The sequence below is a fragment of the Otolemur garnettii genome, unplaced genomic scaffold (assembly GCF_000181295.1).
Source record: "Otolemur garnettii isolate 467f Iridium unplaced genomic scaffold, OtoGar3 scaffold00190, whole genome shotgun sequence".
Classification (NCBI taxonomy): Eukaryota; Metazoa; Chordata; class Mammalia; order Primates; family Galagidae; genus Otolemur; species Otolemur garnettii.
Genome location: NW_003852585.1, coordinates 1,893,782 through 1,902,239, shown reverse-complemented (window position 1 = coordinate 1,902,239; position 8,458 = coordinate 1,893,782).

Here is an 8,458-nt window from a genome sequence, read left to right as displayed (position 1 = left end):
GGAAGAGGAAGGAGCGAAAAACAAGTCTAGTTTTCTCACTTGGGACATTGGAGGGATGGCAGAGTCTTTCAAAAAATAGAGCCCTGAGGAAAGGATTTGAGATGGAATGATCTCCCAGCGAAGCAGCAGTTCAGAAAGGGTAGCAGGTCCAAGTTCACACTTCCCCAGAGACCATTTGTGCTGTCAGTCTAAGCAGATCTCTCCTTTCTCTCTGAAGACTTGACTTGAATTTGCATTTGTTAGGCACTTCCACAACATTTTTTGTCTAGGGAAATCTCCTGCTCCAACACCCTTGTAGGATCTGTCTGCTATGGCATAATCTTGCCAGGGTGTCACAGCTAGAAATTTCCCTGGAGGAAAACTAAATCCCTTGGGCTAGAAGAGGGATTTCCCCTTCCACACTCATACTTCAGGGTCTGTTTCTAAACTGGGAGCATTTGAGGAAAAGCTCAAAGAACTTTCCTGTTGTTGGCCTCAGGCCACAGTTGGTTTTGTCAATCCACACAGGAAATATGAGATGCACATTTTCCTAGGCTGTGTATTTTATTCCAGGCCCGTGGTGGGGTTTTGTTTTAAAAGTCTTTTGGAAGCATGTCAGCGGTGATACTGTGGCAATGTTGAATGCAAAATTTGACAGTTCCCATTGCGAGATGTGTAGAGCATATGATGTTTTTGTCCTCTGTCCAAACCCTCACTAGTTTACATAAAAAGGGCTGATATTTCAGTGATGAAACATTAGCAGAAGGCTGAAATGTGTCGCTTAAAAATACTGGGCTAGCCAGGATTTTGTAAATCCTCTTGTGCTGAAGCTGCTTTTAACTTCTATATCAAGAACTCTCTTCTGCATATATTTAATTTATCAAATAAAGGCAGCTGACTGAGGAGCAAAATCCTCAAAGGTTCTACCTTGATTTAGATGTAGACAATCAACGAAAGACTAAGAGGCCACATGGGATGGTAGAAGAAACATCTCACAGTATAGTTCCTGGGCAGCAAGGAGAGTAAAAGTACAAATTCCCCTTTCTGGTGCTGCTCAGCCCCCTCAACCTCAGGAATGAGAAAATCTGGGTTCCAGACAGGTTAAATGAGCCTAAGGATACACAGGTAGGTGGTGGTAAAGCTGGGATTCAGATTGCTTTCCACTGACTCTTAAAGCCTGTGCTATTACCTGCTGTGCCTATAGAGAACACATACAATGTACCAAGCCTCCCACTAGAAGCTGAGGATATGGAAATCATGGCACTGTGTCATGATCCCAGATCTGAAGGAGCTCACAGACAGCTGCAGAGTTAGGTAAATGGATAATTAAGATACAGTGTAATAACTGTGCATATAGAAGTCAGCAAAAGCTCTTAGGAAGGAAGGAGGAGGAGCCATCTGTGCAATGCCTAATTAGGGAAGTCTTCCTGGAGGGGGAGATGCTGGAGCTGTTTGTTGAAGGTAGGGAAGTTAGTGAAATGAAGAGGAGTGGAAGATCATAGAAAGAGATACTCAACGGAAGCAGGGGGGTGTGCCCTGGGAAATCACAAGTAGTTTCCTTTCATGGGAGGTGTACTATTTATTGCTGCATAATAAATTACCCCAAACTTCAGTGGCTTTAAATTACATTTAATATGTCACAGCTTTGTATGTCAGGAATCCACTGCTTAGCTGGATACTCTGGTTCAGGTATTCACAAGGCTGCAATCAACCTTGAGTTGACCAGAGTTTCAGTCAACTCAGGGGTTGACTGGAGGAGGATTGCTTCCAAGCTCATTCACATGGTTCTAGGCAGTGTTCAGTTTCATTCTGTTAGCTGATTACTGTCCTTGATCCTTGTCAATGTGGCCCCTCCACAGGACATCTCACAACATGGCAATTTGATTCATTCAAAGTGAATGAGTGAGAAGATCCAGAGAGAGGATGTGGGAAAGATGGACGTGGAAGTCATAGTTTTTTTAGAACCTAATCTCAGAAGTGAAACCCCATCACCTTTGCCATGTTCTATTTATTAGAAGCAAGTTGCCAGATCCAGTCCTCACATGAAGGAAGAAGATTACACAACGGAGTGAAAACCAGAATGTGAGCATTACTGGGAGCCATGTCAGAAGCTTCCTATGATAGCTGCCATCTGGCCGCTAATGATGTCCCTTCTGCAAACAAAATACATGCACCCTATGAAAGGTGTGGATGGAGTTCCTTAGGTATAGTTCTTTAAGTACAGATCCTGCTGTATGAAGCTAAAGTGACAAGTTATCTGTCTCCACTACCCAATATACAACATTAAGAGGACAGGATTTTGATCAGATCCCAGTAAAGTATTTTTGGTGTTGCTTCGATTGTCCGGGGTGTCCTACTCATAAAATATTCTCCCAGGCTGATTTCTTCAAGTGTTTTCCCTGCACTTTCTTCTAGAATTTTTATAGTTTCATGTCTTAAGTTTAAATCTTTTATCCACTGAGAGTCTATCTTAGTTAATGGTGAAAGATGTGGGTCCAGTTTCAGTCTTCTACAGGTCGCCAGCCAGTTCACCCAGCACCATTTCTTAAATAGGGAGTTTTTCCCCACTGAATGTTTTTGATTGGCTTATCAAAGATCAAATGACAGTAAGTAGCTGGGTTCATCTCTTGGTTCTCTATTCTGTTCCATACATCTACCTCTCTGTTTTTCTGCCAGTACCATGCTGTTTTGGTCACTATTGATTTATAGTATAGTCTGAGGTTGGTAGCGTGATTCCTTAAAAGATTCTGCACAGCCAAGAACACAGTACCTAAAGCAAGCAGACAGCCCTCAGACTGGGAGAAGATATTTGCAGGTTATGTGTCCAACAAAGGTTTAATAACCAGAATCCACAGAGAACCCAAATGTATTAGCAAGAGGAGAACAAGTAATCTCATCTCAGGGTGGGCAAAGGACTTGAAGAGAAACTTAGCTGAAGAAGACAGGTGCAAAGCCTACAGACACATGAAAACATGCTCATCATCCTTAATTATCAGAGAAATGCAAATCAAAACCACTTTGAGATATCATCTAACTCCAGTAAGATTAGCTCACATCACAAAATCCCAGAACCAGAGATGTTGGCATGGATGTGGAGAAAAGGGAACACTTCCACACTGCTGGTGGGAATGCAAACTAATACGTTCCTTTTGGAAAGATGTTTGGAGATCACTTAGGGATCTAAAAATAGACCTGCCATTCGCTCCTTCAATTCCTCTACTAGGTATATATCCAGAAGACCAAAAATCACATTACAACAAAGATATTTTCACCAGAATGTTTATTGCAGCTCAATTCATAATTGATAAGTCATGGAAGAAGCCCAAGTGCCCATCAACCCATGAATAGATTAATAAATTGAGGTATATGTACACCATGGAATATTATTCAGCCTTAAAAAAGATGGAGACTTTACCTCTTACATACTTACATGGATGGAGCTAAAACATATTCTTCTTAGCAAAGTATCTCAAGCATGGAAGAAAATGTATTCAATGTGCTCAGAAACCAATTTATAAACACCTACACTTCCATATGAAAGCTATAACCCAACTAAAGTCCAAGATGAAGGGGAAAGAGGAGGGGGAGGGGAGGGGGTAGGATGGGTGGAGGCAGGGTAATTGGTGGGACCACACTTATGGTGCATTTTACAAGGGTATATGTTAAATCTACTAAGTGTGGAATATAAATGCCTTAACACAATAACTAAGAAAATGCCATGAATGCTATGTTAACCAGTTTAATGAAAGTATTTCAAATTATATGTAAAACCAGAACATTGTAGCCCATAATTGCATTAATGTACACAGCTATGATTTAATTTTTTTAAAAAAGATAGGACAGGATAACCACTACAGACATTCCTGTTCAAAAAGGGGGAAAATGGGGTGACACAAAGGAGTCACTGATCCATACCAATTCTGAAATTCAGCTAGGTAAATGTTGGCAGTTCCTTGACTATGTTTCAGGGTCTGGGAATAATTCCCCATACTTTGATTATATCAAATTTTAAAAACATTTATTAAATATTCTCTAGAGAGGCAGCGCCTGTGGCTCAGCTGGTAGGGCACTGGCCCCATATATTGAGGGTGGCGGGTTCAAACCCAGCCCCAGCCAAATTGCAACAAAAAATAGCTGGGCGTTGTGGCGGGTGCCTGTCATGCTAGCTAATTGGGAGGCTTAGGCAAGAGAATCACCTAAGCCCAAGAGCTGGAGGTTGCTGTGAGCTGTAATGACATAGCACTCTACCGAGGGCGACAAGGTGAGACTCTATCTCTAAAAATAAAAATAAATAAATAAATAAACATTCTCTAGAGAAAATCCTGGTCTCTGTATCTTTGGTGCCTTTGTAAGTTGCTTCTAGAAGGTAAATTGACAATAGCGTTGAACATTAATGTGCTACATCTGGTTTTAAGTACTTTATATACATAAACTTATTTAATACTTCCTGTTTTACGTTTTAATAAATCTCGAGCACACATTATTGAATTACTTATAATTTTTGATTCATGAAACACACATTATAAGTGGAAAACCTTATGCGTGTATTTTTAAAAAATATAATTGGCACTCATGACCCTGCCACCCCAAATGGAATGCCATGAGCTTGACAATGGTCTACATTGAACCACATGATACCCTCCATTAATCTAGTCACCTGTCTGCTCCCATTCAAGAAAAACATCATCCTGAATCCTGTATTTATCATTCCCTTGCTTTTCTATATCTTTATTGAATGTATTATACACACACATTTGTGTATTTTCCTAAATACCACATTTAAAAATTTTAGTTGTATTTAACTTTGCACAAGTTTGCCATTCTACATTCAGTCTTTAAATTCTTTTTTAAATTTAAATTTATTCTTTTTTCTTTTTTGAGACAGAGCCTCAAGCTGTCCCCCTGGATAGAGTGCTGTGACATCATAGCTTACAGCAACCTCCAACTCCTGGGCTCAAGCGAGTCTCCTGCCTCTGCCTCCCAAGTAGCTGGGCCCACGGGCGCCCGCCACAACGCCTGGCTATTTTTGGTTGCAGCCATCATTGTTGTTTGGCGGGTCCAGGCTGGATTCAAACCTGCCAGCTCAGGTGTATGTGGCTGGCGCCTTAGCCGCTTGAGCCACAGGCGCCAAGCCATTACATTTATTCTTAATGTTATTTTTGGTTGAGAAATCATAATTATATATGTTTATGGGGTACAATGTATGCTCTGATATAAATATATAATGTGACATGATTAAATCAGGCCAATTAACACAGTCATTATCTTCCTTACCTATCATTTTAATGGTGATACATTTGAAATTTACTCTCAATTATTTTGAAATCTATAATGTGTATAATATAATACATTATTATCTGATAGTCACCCTGTCGTGGAATAATCTCAAAACCTATTCTTCCCATCTATCTGAATCTTTGTGCCCTTAGATCAGTGATCCACCTTTCTCTCCTCCCTTTCCACTACTCCAGCCCCTGTAATCACCATTCCATTCTCTGCTCCTATGAGTTCAACTTTAGTAGACTCCACACATAAGTGAGAACATGCTGTATTTGTCCTTTAGCACCTGGCTTATTTCATTTAGCATACTATCTTCCAGATTCATCTACATTGTTGCAAATAAGAGGATTTCCTCCCTTTTAAAGGCTGAATAGTGTTCCATTGTGTGTGTATATATGTATATTTTCTTTTAAAGCTTATTTTTAAATTTTAAAAATTACATTGCAAAATTTCATACATGTTCTTTGCCCCACTTTAGTCCATACATTTTGACTGCTGTATAATAGTCTATTGTGCATACGGACCATAGACTTTATTTTCTGATGAGCATTTGAGTTGCCAGAGGCACTGGAAGGAAATGGGGAGCGACTGCTAATGGGTTCAGGTTTTGGGGGGGAGTGATAAAAACATCTAAAATTAGCTGAGCAAGTGCAACTCTTTCTCATGATGCTGGTAAGAGTATAAATTGGTACATCCATTTTTGAAAAACTGCCTGATAGCATTAAGTAAAATGTAAACGTTTACAAACCCTGCAATGCAGTCAATAACCACATTTCTAGGTGTGTAAATGGGTACATGCCCTCAAGAACATGAACAAGATGTTCATAAGGGCACCATTTGTTAACAGCCTCAAATGTCAAACAATAGACATGCTTATCATCTGTAGAAAGGGTAAATAAATTGTGAAATATGCCTACAGTGGAATACTGTGCAGTAATGAAAGGTTGTGCAAATGTAGGTAGAAGCAACAATATGGGTGAACCTTGAAGACACATTGTTGAATGAATAAACCAGACATAAAAATAGTATATGGTGTGCAATTCCATTTATATGAAGCCCCAAACAGATAAAAATGATGGGTAGCAAGACTGGCTATTTCTGAGAGTTGGGTGCTACCCGGGAAAGAGAATGAGAAAATCTTTGGGGGTGCTAGAAACATTCTATGTCTTGATCGCAATGGTGGATGCATGGTTGTATATATATGTACCATGCATTTGTGTGTAAATGATCCCTTAACTGAAAAAAGTTATATCTGTTTAAAAAGGGAAATGATATGAATGTCCCAGACTTTGATTTCTGATAATGGTAGACTAGATAATTTTGACAAGTCTCTGATTGAAAATACTGGGGGGAAATTACCTTAAAAACATAAGTTAGCTAAATGGATAGTAGTCATAATAATTATAATAATAATAATCCTGAGAGGTGAGCCTTGCATTGGAAAAGACTTTTGTCCTGGGCTGTTTGGGGTTTGCTGACCTGAGAAGTAGGAACTGAAAGGCTGAGCTTTGCTTGTGGCTGCCTCAGGGATGAGGACAAAGAATCACAGTCCAGAGTCCACCAAGAGCAGGCATCGATACTTGACATGTGACACATGTGTCATTGCACTAGGACAAATGTTTAACAGTGCTAGGACAATTAGAAAGCTATATGAAAAAAGGAAATTAAAGCTCTGCTTGGCACCATACACAAAAACAAATTGTGGGTAGATTATGGACCTAAGGCTAAAAGGTAAAACAACAACACTTTTGGAAGATAGTATTTGAAAGTGTCTTCCTAAAGTAAGATGGGGAAAGACTGTAATCACCACACACAAAACAAGTATTAACGATGGAAGACTGATAAATTGCACTGCGTTAGACCGAAGACCTTTTGTTCATTAAAAGACATGATTAGGAGAGTGAATAGGCAAACTAGAGCAGGAGAAGTTATTTGTAAACCATACAACTCCCAAGGGCTTGCTTCAAGAATACATAAAGAACGCCTGCAAATTAATAAGAAGAAGGCAGACAACCCTGTAGAAAAATGGGCAAAAGATTTGAACAATTACTTCACAAAAGAAGATATCAAATAGCCAATAAGCATATGAAAAGGTATTCTATCTCATCAGTAATGGTGGATATGCAATTCATCGCAACGATATATGATCATATACCCATCAGACTGACCAAAATCAACGAATCTGACAATTCTAAGCATGGATGAAGATAGGAAGCAGAAAGAGCTTGTGGACTGCTCCTAGGAATTTATGTCGGTATAACCACTTTGAAGCATGGCCTCAGTGTTACTTAGTAAGTTAAGTATGCACCTTCCAAAGGTTGCAGGCACCTGGAGTCCAGGAGACATTGTCACAACAGCACTGTTTGTCCTGGGGCCAAAGGGAAGAAAAGCCAGATCTCTGTTGACAGGATAATAAATAAGTAATTTGTGGTGTGTCTGAACAACAGAAATGAATAAACTTCAGATATCCACAGAAGCAAGGCTGAATCTCACAGGCATCGTGTTAAGTAAAAGAAGCTGAATGATGTCATTTATACAAAATTCCCAAACAGGCCAAACTAAACTATTATTTAGAGATGGACACAGAGGTGGCTCAACTATGAAAAAAAAGGAAGTGGTCATTGCCCTGAAAGTCAAAATAGTGTTTACTGCTGGTGGGGGATGAAGGGGATTACTACTATGAGGGATGTTATGAGCTGAGTCATGTACACCAACTAAATTCATATGTTGAAGACCTAACTCCCAGTATCTCAGAAGGTGACCATATTTCGAGATAGGGCCATTAAGGAGGTGCTTGAATTAAAATGAGGTCATTAGGTTGGTCCCTAATGGAATCTGACAGGTATCCTTAGAAGAAGAGATTAGGAAACAGACACACAGTGTGAAGACACAAGGAGAAGACAGCATCTACCAGACAAGGAGAGAGGCCCCAGGAGAAACCAACCCTACCCACATCTTGACTTTCAGCCTCCAGAACTGGAGACAATGCATTTCTGTTAGAGTCCTCCAGTCCATATACTTTGTTGTGGCAGCCCAAGCAAACTCATACCAGGGGCTTTGGGGAGGACTTCTAGGTGCTTCCAATGTTGTATTTCTTGACTAGGGTGGCATTTGCTGTACCAGACATAAATTGTTAAGCTGTACATTTCAGTGATTCACTTTTCTGGGCAACTGTTATATTTCACAATAAAGAAGCAAC